Source organism: Rhinoderma darwinii, chromosome 12, assembly GCF_050947455.1.
Source record: "Rhinoderma darwinii isolate aRhiDar2 chromosome 12, aRhiDar2.hap1, whole genome shotgun sequence".
Lineage (NCBI taxonomy): Eukaryota > Metazoa > Chordata > Amphibia > Anura > Rhinodermatidae > Rhinoderma > Rhinoderma darwinii.
Window position 1 is genome coordinate 40,846,940 of NC_134698.1, and position 15,105 is coordinate 40,862,044.

A 15,105-nucleotide genomic window follows, 5' to 3' on the forward strand; every position below is an offset into this window, starting at 1 on the left:
AAATGCAGTCTGGCTGCTCAGTTGGCAGCGTTTGGCAGACACAAGAATATGAAGATTGGGCAGCTCCTTTTTAGATAATGCCACAGTGTCCTCTGTAACTAATGCAGCAGTGCCCTCTGTAGATAGTGACACACACACACACACACATACACACACACACACACGCTGGAGGAGCCCGTGACATCACTGTCCATAGACAGTAATGTCAGGGGATCCTGCTGAACCGTTATGTGAGGTCAGGGGTAACCCCATAGCCGGAGTCTCAGAGCATCGCACTAGTATAGGCTCTGCTCTGGAACTCTGGGGAATCCCTGACATCACTGTCCATATATGGACAGTGATTTCAGCAGCAACCCCAGAACCAGAGTCCTGGGCAGAGCGCTACTATCGCACTGCATAGGACTCTATCTCTGCTCCTGACATCACTGTCTATATATGGATAGTAATGTCAGGGGCAACCCCAGAACCAGAATCCCGGGCAGAGTGCTACTAGTGCTCTGCCTGGGACTCCATCTCTGCTCCTGACATCACTGTCTATGTATGGACAGTAATGTCAGGGGCAACCCCAGAAACAGAGTCACGAGCAGAGCGCTCATAGCACTCTACTTGGGACTTCATCTCTGCTCCTGACATCACTGTCCATATATGGACAGTGATGTCATGGGCTTCCTCAGAGCAGGAGTCCTGGAGCAGAGCGCTAGTATAAGCTCTGCTCTGGGACTCTGGCTCAGGGTAAGCCCCTGACATCACTGTCCATATATGGGCAGTGACGCCAGGGGCTTTGCCAGAGTCCCGGAGCAGAGCTGCTTCTAGCGCTCTGCCTGGGACTTCTTCTCTGCTTCTGACGTCACTGTCTATTAGGGGCTTCCCCAGAGTCAGAGTCCCAGAACAGAGCCGCTTATAGCACTCTGACTGGGACTCCAGCTCTGCTCCTGACATCATTGTCTATATATGGACAGTGATGTAAGGGGTTTCCTACGAGCAGGAGTCCCAGAGCAGAGCGCTAGTATAGGCTCTGCTCTGGAACTCCGGCTCTGGGGAAGCCACTGACATCACTGTCTATATATGGACAGTGACTTCCAAGGCTCCGCCAGCACAGGAAACCATGGCCAGAGTGCTCTGGCTGGGGATTCCACTCAGAGTCCCAATGGAGCTATTAACAGGGTTGGGTATGTGGGGCGCTATTTACAGGGGGCTGTGTGGGCATTGCTCACATACCACCAACGATCCAGCGCGGGAACGGGACTGCGCTCCTTCATGATGTCATGAAGGAGCTCCGGCGCACTCCTCCTTTGGCCTGCTCTGAAAGAGCTATGGCACCCTGCGGGCCGCAGTTGACAGCCTCAGGGGCCGCATGCGTGTTTGAGACCCCTGGTTTAGTCTATGGAAAATGTTCATAAATTACAAGCCGATTTGGACACAAAGTGGAGTGTTTGGGCATTGACTTAGCAAATGATGTTTAATGTGGACAAATGTAAAGTTTGTAAAGTCTGGGTACTAATAATCTGCATGCATCATATGTCCTAGGAGGAGCTAAACTGGGAGAGTCACTTGTTAAGAAGGATCTGGGTGTAGTTGTAGATCATAGACTAAATAAGAACTTGCAATGTCAATAAGCTGCATCTAGGGCCAGCAAGATATTGTCGTGTATTAAAAGAGGCATGGTCTCATGGGACAGGGATTGTTATGGAATTGCTATGCGAGCGATTCCCCAAAGGCTGCAGGAGACTGCAGGGAGTGAACATACAAATGAATCCGCAACCTCAAATCAGTCACAACTCTGATCAACAGAGTCTAAGGCTACTATATGGTTTTCGCCGGAGCCGACCACAAGGCAGGATGGTTTTTGCTGCATAGAACCCAGGTTGTTTTAGCAGAGTTCAGTGTTGGATAAGTGGTGCAAACCTGAACAGGAAACCAGACAGCCAGAGGCTAAACAGAAAATCCAAATCAGAAAGCAAGTGGATATCAGGTATAGCAGAGGTCAAAACCAGCCGGGAGCAGATATTCCAAATAAGTAAACAAGGGGTTATCCAGAGACAAGCCGAGATCAGTATACAAGAACTCCAGAAGTCAGAAGTATAGGGTAATGTCAGAAGCTTGGTCTAAACAGCTGAAGACAAGTCAATCACAAGCAAAGAACAAGTGGAGGAAACCACGTATAAATACTCCACCCTTACCTCTAATAGGGAGAAAGACAGAGAAGAGAGATAGGCTCAAGGTAAAACCAGAACCGCCCAGAAGCTAGATCAGTAGTCATGGTGATCTTAAAGGAACAGACATTTCCTAACAGGGATACAATGATACAACTTTACAAAGCATTAGTGAGGCCTCATCTAGAATATGCAGTTCAGTTCAAGCTCCATTTCATAGAAAAGATACCCTGGAGTTAGAAAAAAATACAAAGAAGAACAACGAAACTAATAAGAGGCATGGATAATCTTAGTTATGAGGAAATATTTAAATAATTAAACCTATTTAGCCTCGAAAAGACTTGACTAAGAAGGGGGACATGATTAACTTATATAAATATATTAATGGCACATACAAGAAATATAGTGAGAACCTGCTGCATGTAAAACCCCTCAAAAGAAAAATGGGCACTCCCTCCATCTGGAGAAAAAAAAAGGTTCAATCTCCAGAGGCGACAAGCCTTCTTTACTGTGAGAACTGTGAATCTGTGGAATAGTCTACTGCAAGCAACATTAGATGGCTATAAAAAAGGCATAGATCATTTCGTAGAACAAAAAATATCAGCGCCTAGGTCAATATGTAGAATTCTTGTTTGAATGTTGATCTAAATGATTTGCCACTAAGGATCAGGAGGGAATTTTTCCTTTTTAGGAAAGATTGGTTAATGCTATTTTATTTTAATATTTATTTACTTAATTTTTTTAGTTTGTTTTAACCCCTTCCCGACATTTGCCCTATGGATATGTCACGGAAAGCTAGTGCTTCCTGCATTTTGCCGTATCCATACGACAAATGCATGGCACCGGCTCAGAAGCTGAGTTGGTGCCACCATCGGCGGATGTCAGCGATGTACTACCGCTGACATCCGGCTGTAATGGCGGGGACCGAACTTAGCTTCGATCCCCGCCATTAACCCTTTAAATGCAGCGGTCAAAAGCGATGGCTGCATTTAAGTTGTTTGCAGCTCATCTGCACCACAGCAATGAAATTGCAGGGGTTCCTGTGGCTGCAATGGCAACCGGAGGCCTAATACTGTCCTCACGGTCTGCCTAGCACGGGAGCCTTCCAGGCTCCGCCCGGAGGTGGAGCCTGAACGACTTCCATTGCCAACGGCAGGATGGCGCCGGCTCAGGAGCTGAGCTGGCGTCATCAGCGGTGGATGTCAGCTTTATGTTACAACTGACATCTACCTGTAACAGCAGGAACTGGAGCTAATTCCTACCATTAACCCCTTAAATGCAGCGATCAAAAGCGATCACTGCATCTTAGAGGTTACTAGCAGATCGGCAGCCCTGCCATGCAATCAGGGCTGCCAACTGATGCTATGGCAACAGGAGGCCTAACAATGGCTTCCTACTCTGCCATTACGGAAGCCGATTAGGTCCTGCCCGGCGGCGAAGCCTAATCGGCTTGCGGTCAGTGAATGACTGACAGATCTAATACATTGTACTACATAGGTAGTGCAATGTATTAGAAAAAATATCTGACAGTTGGACCATCAAGTCCCCTAGTGGGACTAAAGAAAAGTGGAAAAAAAAGTGGAAAAAAGTTGTAAAAAATATAATAAAAATTTCAAGTAATAAAATAAAACACAATCGCTCATTTTCTCTTATCAAGTCTTTTATTATTGAAAAAAAAACGTAATAAACCATACATATTTGGTATCGCCGTGACCATAACGACCTAACTATAAAAATATTATGTTATTCATTTCATGCGGTGAACGACGTAAAAAAACAACGTAAAAAACAATGCCAGAATTTCTGTTTTTTGGTCACTTTGCCATACAAAAATTTTTAAAAAAAGTGATCAAAAAGTCACATGTATCCAAAAATGGTAGCTATAAAAACTATAGCTTGTCTCACAAAAAACAAGCCCTCATATAGCTCCATCGACAAAAAAAATTAAAAAGTTATGGTTCTCACGACATGGCGACAGAAAACATTTCAAATGGTACTCCTTCACTCCTGAGCCCTGTTGAATGTTCAGGCAAAAGATTAGTGCCCCATGTAGGGTGATTCTAAAACCGGGAAACAGCGAAATAATTAGAGAGCTGTCTTGTTATGGTGGCACAAGCTGGGCACCACATATTGGCATATCTATGGAACAAAAATCCCATTTTCACTCTGCAACATCGAGTGCACACTAATTTCTGCAAAACACCTGCGGGGTTAACATGCTCACTACACCCCTAGGTGAATACGTTGAGGGGGAAGTTTCCAAAATGGGGTCACTTCTGGGGGGTTTCACTGTTTTGGTCCCTCAGGGGCTTTGCAAATGGGACATAGAAAGCAGAAACCACAAACCAATCCAGCACAATCTACACTCCAAAAGCCAAATGCCACTCCTTCCCTTCTAAGCCCTGCCGTGTGTCCAAACAACCGTTTATAACCACATGTGGGGCATTGTTTTACTCGGGAGAAATTGCTTTATAAATATTGCAGTGCTTGTTCCCCTTTAGTCCTTGTGGAGATGAGAAAAAATTAGCTAAACCTACATTTTCTTTGAAAGAATGTAGATTTTTATTTTCGCGGCCTATTTCCAATAATATCTGCAAAAAACCTGTGGGGTCAAAATGCTCAGTATACCCCTAGATAATTTCCTAAAGGGGTGTAGTTTCTAAAATGGGGTCACTTGTGGGGGTTTCCACTGTTTTATCTCCTCAGGGGCTTTGCAAATGCGACATGGCCTTCGCAAACCATTCCTCCTAAATTTGAGCTCCAAATGGCGCTCTTTCCCTTCTAAGCCCTGCCGTGTGTCCAAACAGCCATTTATGACCACATGTGGGGCATTGTTTTACATGGGAGAAATTGCTTTACAAATATTGCAGTGCCTTTTCTCCTTTAGTCCTTGTGGAAATGAGAAAAAATTAGCTAAACCTACATTTTCTTTGAAAGAATGTAGATTTTTATTTTCACTGCCTACTTACAATAATTTCTACAAAAAACCTTTGGGGTCAAAATGCTCACTAAACCCCTAGATAATTTTCTCAAATGGTGTAGTTTCCAAAATGGGGTCACTTGTGGGAGTTTCCACTGTTTTGTCCCTCAGGGGCTTTGCAAATGCGACATGGCCTTCGCAAATCATTCCTGCAAAATTTGAGCTTTAAAAGCCAAATGGCGCTCTTTCCCTTCTAAGCCCTGCCGTGTGTCCAGCGTGCCATTTAGGACCACTTGTGGGGTATTGTTTTACGAGAGAGAAATTGCTTTACAAATGTTGCATGCTTTTTCTCCTTTAGTCCTTGTGGAAATTAGAAAAAAAATCAGCTTAAACCTACATTTTCTTTAACCCCTTAAGGACGCAGCCTTGTTTGGCCTTAAAGGGAACCTGTCGCCCCAGCATTTCACCTATTAAAACAGCAATACCAGGTGGTAGTGGGTGAAAAATAATTTCTATATAACCTATAATTGTCTTCTTAGTCGGCTCTGTAGCTTTAGTATTCAGTTTTTTTGTGTTCCCACACTGTATGCAAATGAGCATAAAAGAGTCAGATCTTCATTTGAAAAGAGTCAAATCTTCATTTGAAAAGAGTCAAATCTTCATTCTTCAAGTCTTCCCGAGTTTTTCCCGCCTCCTTACTTTTGATTGACAGCTCCTCACCTTCCCCCAGCACACAAAATCCCACGCTTATGCACTGATGTCCTCTTCTGGGGTGTGTGCACAAAAGGACACCAGATTATTACGATAAAAGGCGCAAAATGATTGCAGACCGTTATTTACAGTCAGAGGAGGCGTTTAGGAGAGGGGATAACGGCAGTGAACTTTTGATAGCAGCGGCCAGTGAGGGATAAGTAAAGCTCAATAGGTGAAATGCTGGTGACAGGTTCCCTTTAAGGCTCAGAGCCCATTTTTCAAATCTGACATATTTCACTTTATGTGGTAATAACGTCGGAATGCTTAAACCTATCCAAGCAATTCTGAGATTGTTTTCTCGTGACACATTGGGCTTTATGTTAGTGGTAAAATTTTGTCGATATATTCAGTGTTTATTGGTGAAAAATTGCAAAATTTAGAAAATTTTAATGCATCTGCTTGTAAAACAGACGGTTATAATACCCAAAATAGTTACTAGTTCACATTTCCCATATGTCTACTTTAGATTGGCATCATTTTTTGAACATTATTTTATTTTTCTTGGACGTTACAAGGCTTAGAACATAAACAGCAATTTCTCATATTTTTAAGAAAATTTCAAAAGCCTTTTTTTTAAGGTACCTGTTCAGTTCCGAAGTGGCTTTGAGGGGCCTATGTATTAGAAACCCTTATAAAACACCCCATTTTGAAAACTAGACCCCTCAAAGTATTCAAAACGGCATTTAGAAACTTTATTTAACCCTTCAGGCATTTCACAGAAATTAAAGCAAAGTAGAGGTGAAATTTGCAAATTGAATTTTTCTTGCTGAATTTAAATTGTATTCAATTTTGTAACACAGAAGGTTTTACCAGAGAAACAATACTAAATATGTATTGTCCAGATTCTGCAGTTTTTAGAAATGTCTGACATGTGGCTCTACTGCGCTCGTGGACTAAAAAACAAGCCCCAGAAGCATAGAAGCACCTAGTACATTTTGAGGCCTCTTTTTTATTAGAATATATTTTAGGCAGCATGCCAGGTTTGAAGAGGTGTTGAGGTGCCAAAGCAGTAGAAATCCCAAAAAGTGACCCTATTTCGGAAACTACACCCCTCTAGGAATTAATTTATGGTTGTTGTTACCATTTTGACCTCACAGTTTTTACACAACATGTATTTGAATTGGGCAGTGAAATTAAAAAAAATGACATTCTTTCCAATAAGATGTCATTTTTGATAAAAATTTCTTATTTTCACAGGGAACAAAATACCCCATTTTGTTGCCCAATTTGTCCTGAGTGCAGCATTACCCCATTTGTGGCGATAAACTGCCGTTTGGGCCCATGGGTGGCCTCAGAAGGGAAGAAGCGCTGTGTGTTCTTTGGAGTGCAGATATTGCTGGATTGGTTTTCGGGTGCCATGTCGCATTTGCAGAGCCCCAGAGGTATCAAAGCAATGGAAACCCACCAGAAGTGACTCTATTTTGGAAACTAGACCACTCAAGAAATTAATTGATGGGTGATGTGACCATTTAGACCCCATGGTTTCTTCACAGAACTTATTTGAATTGGGCTGGGAATTTTAAAAAATATATATTTTTCCAATAATATGTAGTTTTAGCTAAAAATTTCTTATTTTTACAAGAAATAAAATACTCCATGTTGTTGCCCAATTTGTCCTGAGTGCAGCAATAACCAATTTCTGGTGATAAACTGCCGTTTGGGCCCATGTGAGGGCTCAGAAGGAAAGGAACACTATTTGTTCTTTGGAGTCCAGATTTTGCTGGATTGGTTTTCGGGTGCCATGTCGCATTTGCAGAGCCCGAGAAGTATCAAAGCAATGGAAACCCACCAGAAGTGACCCCATTTTGGAAACTACACCCCTCAAGGAATTCATTTATTGGTGTTGTGACCATTTTGACCCCATAGTTTTTTCACATAACTTATTTGAATTGGGCTGGGAATTCAAACAAAATTATTTTTTTCAAATAATATGTAGTTTTGGCTGAAAATTTCTTATTTTCACAAGAAATAAAATACCCCATTTTGTTGCCCAATTTGTCCTGAGTGCGGCAATGCCCAATTTGTGGTGATAAACTGACGTTTGGGCCCATGAGAGGGCTCAGAAGGAAAGGACCACCATTTGGCCTACTGGGGATTTTCTGGTGCTAAGTCATGTATGCAGAAGCCCCTGAGGTATCAGTACAATTGAAACCCCCAAGAAGTTACCCCGTTTTAAAAACTACACCCCTTAAGGCATTCATCTAGAGGTGTAGTGAGCATTTTTACCGGAGACATACACCCCATAAACTGTAATGTGTGTTCTCACGGGTATGGCAATACCCTCAATGTGGCTGTTATCAGATGCCTGGGCACACAGCAGGGCTCAGAAGGGAAAGATGAGGGGGATAAGCTGTGCGGAGTGCATTAGGGTAAGTAAAATTGGGGTAGATTAAAAATCAAGGGATGTATGATAAATTTTGAAGCACTCTTTCATACGGAGCCTTAATTTTCGGGACACAAATGTCACAATGATATATTGTGTCCTCCCTTATGGCCCTCTTATAGCAGACTTTGTACCTCTTTTGACTTTTTCCTTTCAGGTCCAGGAAGTCCAGGATGCAGTCTGGTTTGGGGGTCTCTGTACTGGTACCTCGTACAGGTACATGGGTACTGGTGTGGGCATGTATTGTTGTCAATACAAGGACATCTCTCTTGTCCGTGTACTTGACACACAATATGTTGCTGCTAGATTGTGCCCTGCTCTCACCCCTTCTGAGTGTTTGCCCAAGCAGAGTCTTAGGGAGGACTTTCAGGTTTCTTCTAGCAGTGCCGCATGCCGCAGGACTTCTGGAAGCGAGGCACTTGTAGACTGGGACGCTGGTATAAAAATTATCCAGGTAGAGTTGGTAACCATGGTCCAGCAGTGGGTGCACCAAATCCCACATAATTTTTGCATTAACTCCCAGTAAGGGGGGGCATTCTGGGGGCTTAATACTGGTGTCCTTCCCTTCATATATCCTAAATTTGTAGGTATACCCTGATGCACTCTCGCACAGCTTATACATCTTCACACCATGCCTTGCCCTCCTACCCGGCAGGTACTGGCGGAATTGAAGCCACCCTTTAAAATGTACCAAGGACTCATCAATAGAAATACAAATCTCGGTGGTGTATGCTTGGGAAAACCGGGCACTGAAACGGTCTAATAGGGGTCTCCGTTAATACAAACGGTCATCTTGGAGTAGGCAATGCTCATTAGGAGAAGCAAAGTATTGCCTCATATTTTTTTTTTTTTCAGGTTCCAGTTCAGTTCTGAAGTTGCTTTGAGGGGCCTATATATTAGACACCCCCATCAAACACCCCATTTTAGAAACTATACCCCTCAAAGTATTCACAGCAGCATTTAGAAAGTTTATGAACCCTTTAGGTGTTTCACAGGAATTTAGAGCATAGTAGAGGTGAAATTTACATATTTATTTTTGTCAGAAAATCCTTTTTATACCATTTTTTTCTATAACACAACAGGTTTTACCAGAGAAACGCAACTCAAGAGAAATATCCCACATGTGGCCCTTGTGCGTTAATGGACTGAAGCAGCGGCCTCCGAAGCAAAGGAGCACCTAGTGGATTTTGAGGCCTCCTTTTTATTAGGTACCATGTCCGGTTTGAAGAGGTCTTGTGGTGCCAAAACAGTGGAAACCCCACAAAAGTGACCCCATTTTGGAAACTAGACCCCTTGAGGAATCCATTGTAGTTTTCTTGCGTTGCATGCAGCTTTTTGATCAGTTTTTATTCTATTTTTAGGTGGCGTTCACTGTGCGCTATAAATGACAAATTCACTTTATTTTGCGGGGCGATACGATTATGGCGATACCAGATGTTTATAGTTTTTTTATGTCTTATAGCGTTTGCACAATAAAATAAGTTTTGTAAAAAATCATTCACTTTTTGTGTTACCTTATTCTAAGAGCCAGAACTTTTTTATTTTTCCATCAATAAAGCCGTTCGAGGACTTATTTTTTTGCGTAACGAACTGCAGTTTCGATCAGGACCATTTTTAGGTACATGCGACTTTTTGATCTCTTTTTATTCCATTTTTTGGGAGGTGAAGTGACCAAACAATTGTGATTGTGGTACGGTTTATTATTATTTTCTTTTACAGCGTTTACTGTGCGGGATAAATAACGAAATAATTTTGTAGTTTAGGCCGTTCCGGACGCGGCGATACCAATTCTGTATAGTTTGTTTATCTATTTTTATTAATAATAAAGGACTGATAGGGGAAAAAGGGGGATTTTTACTTTTATTACTTTAAAACTTTTATTTTCTTATTTTTACACGTCTTTTTTTAACTTTTTTTTTACTTATCCCACTAGGGGACTTGAGGCCAGGATGCCCTGATCGCTATTCTAATACACTGCACTACATGCGTAGTGCAGTGTATCAGAGGTGTCAGCTACTCACTGACAGCAAGCATAGTGGGTCCTGACTTTGTCAGGACCCACTAGGCTTCCGTCGATGGCATAGCCGGACGCCATTGTTTGGTGTCCGGTTACCATAGTAACCATCGCCGGCCGCTATCGTGTAGCAGGCCGGCGATGGTAGCTTAACCCCTAAAAAGCCGCGATCTCTATTGAACGCAGCTTTTAAGGGGTTAATCAGCGGGGACACAGCGATCTGTCCCCGCTGTAAGAGCTGTAACAGCTGCTGTACGAGACAGCAGCTGTCACAGCTCCTGTATGTGTCGGGAGGACGGCCGAAACTGCCATTACTCCCGAGACGTACTATTAGGTCATGGAGCGCGAACGATACAGCTACCATGACCTAATAGTACGTCCAGGAGCGGGAAGGGGTTAAAAGAATGTAGGTTTTCATTTTCACGGCCTACTTCCAATAATTTCTGCAAGAAACCTGTAGGGTCAAAATGCTCACTATACCCCTAGATAATTTCGTTGAGGGGTGTAGTTTCACAAATGGGGTCACTTTTGGAGGATTTTCACTGTTTTGGCACTGCAAGAGCCCTTCAAACCTGACATCGTGCCTGAAATATATTCTAATAAAAAGGAGGCCCAAAATTTGCTGCTGAGGCCTGTGCTTCAGTCCATAAGCACACTAGGGCCACATGTGGGATATTTCCCAAAACGACAGAATCTGGGCAATAAATATTGAGTTGCCTTTCTCTGGTAAAACTTTGTTACAAAAAAAAATGGAACCGATAAAAACAAGGGGACATATACAAAAACACCGAAAAAGGCCATACTTACAAATGGACACAGCCAGGTCAGAAACGCTGATGAAAGGGTGAGCAGGTGCTTTAAATAATAATAGCCACTCCCACTAGTCTTGAGGGGAGTGGTGTGTGGTGCATGGGATGTGTAGTAAGAAATAATAAATGAATAGTGTGTGTGCAAGTGTAATACTATAAGTGAAATATAGGGGGCAGTAATGAGTGAAGTGCCTCAATAGAAATAGATGGATAATGGGGTGCAAGTGAGTGAAACATGGAGGGATAGTGTGTACGTCATGAGGCACAACGTGTATAGCCAGGTAGAAGCCTATTTGTGACACCTTGATAATTCATAGAGCGGGCTACCCTGCTTGCTATGCCAAACAACAACACACCATGCTCTCCCAGCATCAAAGACCCGGCTGTGTCCAAGAGAAGCGAATATACATAATAATGAAAAATACCTGGGGTATTGGTAATCATTTTGGCCAAAAGGACGCAAGCTCGCAATCCACGACAAGGATCCCCAGACTTGCGAGTCCCTAACTCCTAAACTGGAACAGAACGTTCCTGATGCACAAACAGAACCGATAAAAACAAGGGGACATATACAAAAACACCGAAAAAGGCCATACTTACAAATGGACACAGCCAGGTCAGAAACGCTAATGAAAGGGTGAGCAGGTGCTTTAAATAATAATAGCCACTCCCACTGGTCTTGAGGGGAGTGGTGTGTGGTGCATGGGATGTGTAGTAAGAAATAATAAATGAATAGTGATGAGTGGATTAAAAATGAATTTCTGCAAAAAAAAAAAAAAATGACATTTGTAAATTTCACCTCTACTTTGCTTTAATTCCTGTGAAACGTCTAAAGTGTTCTGCATCTGAGTTTCAGATGCAGAATTGTTTTGATACAGATTCTGGCGCATATAGATTTACCCTAATGTTTTTTTCTGCTTCCCCCCATTTTAGTAGAACTAAAGAAGATCCTGTGTAAAAAAGGTTAAAATGCTTTATTTATTTTTTTATTGTTCTAATAAAACAGCACTGTCTTTTAGTTTACCAGTCTATCAGTATTGCATCATTGATTTTCACTTTATTTATTTATAATATTCCTTGATAGTGTCCTGAATTTAAAAAAAAAAAGCTCAATAGTTTGCATTATATCACACTGGGAAAGATAATTTAGTCCTCATATGTTAGCGATTTTTGATGGCTGTTATCTGAACTAGGGGATCTGGATATTCGTGTTTAAATCTGAATGCAATATTGTTTGAACTCTGTGTTCATAACCAAAAGGTGTTATGAGTGAAGTCACCAGGATAGGGATGGCAGAGCAATTGGTGCCCAGGAATCGGACATATTTTCTCAGAATCATCTTCTTATTAATTATATATTAGAAAGGTTTTTTTTTTACATTTTCTTTTGCCTTTACAAACATTTGTGAAATAATGGGTCGTTCTAAAGAGCTCACTGAAATTAAGTGTGGTACTGTAACAGAGTGCATCTATTGCAGCAAGTCAGTTTATTACATTGCTTCCCTCCTAGATGTTCCACTACCAACTGTGAGTGATATTATTGTAAAATGGAAGCGTTTAGAAAAACAGCAACTCAGGCACGAAGTGTCAGACCACGAACAGTTACAGAGCGGGGTTACCGAGTGCTGAGGCGCATAGTACATAAAAGTCGCCAACGCTCTGCTGACTTAATAACTGCAGAGTTCCAACCCTCCTGCAATGCAAGCCTTACATCCCTTTACATCACCAAGCACAATGCCAAGCGTCCGATGGAGTGGTGTAAAGCACGCCACAACTGGACTCTGGATCAGTGAAAACACGTTCTGTAGAGTGACTAATCACGCTTCTCTATCTGGCAGTCTGATAGACGAGTCTGGGTTTGGCAAATGCCAGTAAAACGTTTCCTGCCTGACTGCATAATGCCAAGTGTAAAGTTTGGGGGAGTAGAGATAATCCTAAGTGGTTGTTTTTCAGGGGTTAGACCAGGGGTCTCAAACTCAGCCGGGTAAGTGGGCCACATATAGAGAAAATGGGAAATTGACGGGCCGCATTACTTTCAAATTTGATGCAATACAAAATTATTGTTAATCAATTAGTTATTTGAACTACTATGACACTATATTACTATAATAATAATACTAAATTACTATAATAATACCGCTAGGTTTAAAATTTGAGAGAATTCTCCATGTGCTTATATCAACAATCCAGTTTTCCTGTTTAAGTGTCGCTAGATGCAGTCCGGCGGCTCAGTTGGCAGCGTTTGGCAGACACACGTGTCAAGATTGGGCAGCCCCTTTTTAGATAGTGCCACAGTGCCCTCTGTAGATAATGACACAGTGCCCTCTGTAGATACTGCCACAGTGCATCCTGTAGATAATGCAGCACACCTCTAGATAATGCCACAGTGTCCTCTGTAGATACTGCCACACACCCACTTGTAGATAATGCCACAGTGCCCTCTGTAGATGCTGCCACAGTGCCCTCTGTAGGTGCTGCCACAGTGCCCTCTGTAGGTGCTGCCACAGTGCCCTCTGTAGTTGCTGCCACAGTGCCCTCCGTAGATGCTGCCACAGTGACCTCCGCAGATGCTGCCACAGTGCCCTCTGCAGATGCTGCCACAGTGCCCTCCGCAGATGCTGCCACAGTGCCCTCTTTAGATAATGCCACAGTGCCCTCTGTAGATAATTCCATACACACCCCTAGATAATGCAACAGTGTCCTCTGTAGATACTGCCACACACCCACTTGTAGATAATGCCACAGTGCCCTCTGTAGATGCTGCCACAGTGCCCTCTGTAGATGCTGCGACAGTGCCCCCTGTAGATGCTGCCACAGTGCCCTCTGTAGGTGCTGCCACAGTGCCCTCTGTAGGTGCTGCCACAGTGCCCTCTGTAGATGCTGCCACAGTGCCCTCCGCAGATCCTGCCACAGTGGCCTCTGAAAATGCTGCCACAGTGCCCTCCACAGATGCTGCCACAGTGCCCTCTGTAGATAATGCCACAGTGCCCTCTATAGATAATGCAACACACTCCTAGATAATGCAACAGTGCCCTCTGTAGATACTGCCACCCCCCCAACTTGTAGATAATGCGACAGTGCCCTCTGTAGATGTTGCCACAGTTGCCCTCTGTAGATAATGCCACAGTGCTCTCTGTAGATAATGCAACACACTCCTAGATAATGCAACAGTGCCCTCTGTAGATACTGCCACACCCCCACTTGTAGATAATGCCACAGTGCCCTCTGTAGATGTTGCCACAGTTGCCCTCTGTAGATGCTGCCACAGTTGCCCTCTGCAGAAGCTGCCACAGTGCCCTCCGCAGATGCTGCCACATTTTCCTCCCAGATGCTGTCACAGTGTCCTCTGCAGATAATGCCACACACACCCCAAGTAGATAGCTCCATTGGGGTTCCCTCCAGGAGTGGAATCCCCAGCCAGAGCATTGCCGACGCTTTGGCTGGGGATTCCTCTGCTGTTGGAGCCCCTGACGTCACTGTCCATACACTGTGACGTCAGGGGATCCTCCTGGACGGAAATGTGATATCAGGGGCAACCCCAGAGCCGATGTACCGGAGCAGAGCACTAGTATAGGCTCTTCCTGGGACTCCAGCTGGGCTCCTGACATCAATGGGACTCTTGATCTGGGGAAGCCTCTGACATCACTGTCGATGTATGGACAGCGATGTCAGGGGCTTCCCCAGAGTCCCGGAGCAGAGCCTATACTAGCGCTCTGCCTGGGACTCCAGCTCTGGGGAAGCCCCAGACATCGCTGTCCGTATGTGGACAGCAATGTCAGGGGATTTCACAGAGTCCCGGACCAGATCCTATACTAGCGCTCTGCCCGGACTCCGCACTGGGGAAGACCCTGACAACACTGTCAATATGAGGACAGTGATGTAAGGGGATTCCCCAGAGTCCCGGAGCAGAGCCTATACTAGCGCTCTGCCCGGGACACGCGCTCTGGGGAAGCCCCAGACATCACTGTCAATATGAGGACAGCGATGTCAGGGGATTCCCCAGAGTCCCGTAGCAGAGCCTATAGTAGCGGCTCTGTGTCCCGTGGGCCACAGATGACTGCCCTAGGGGCCACA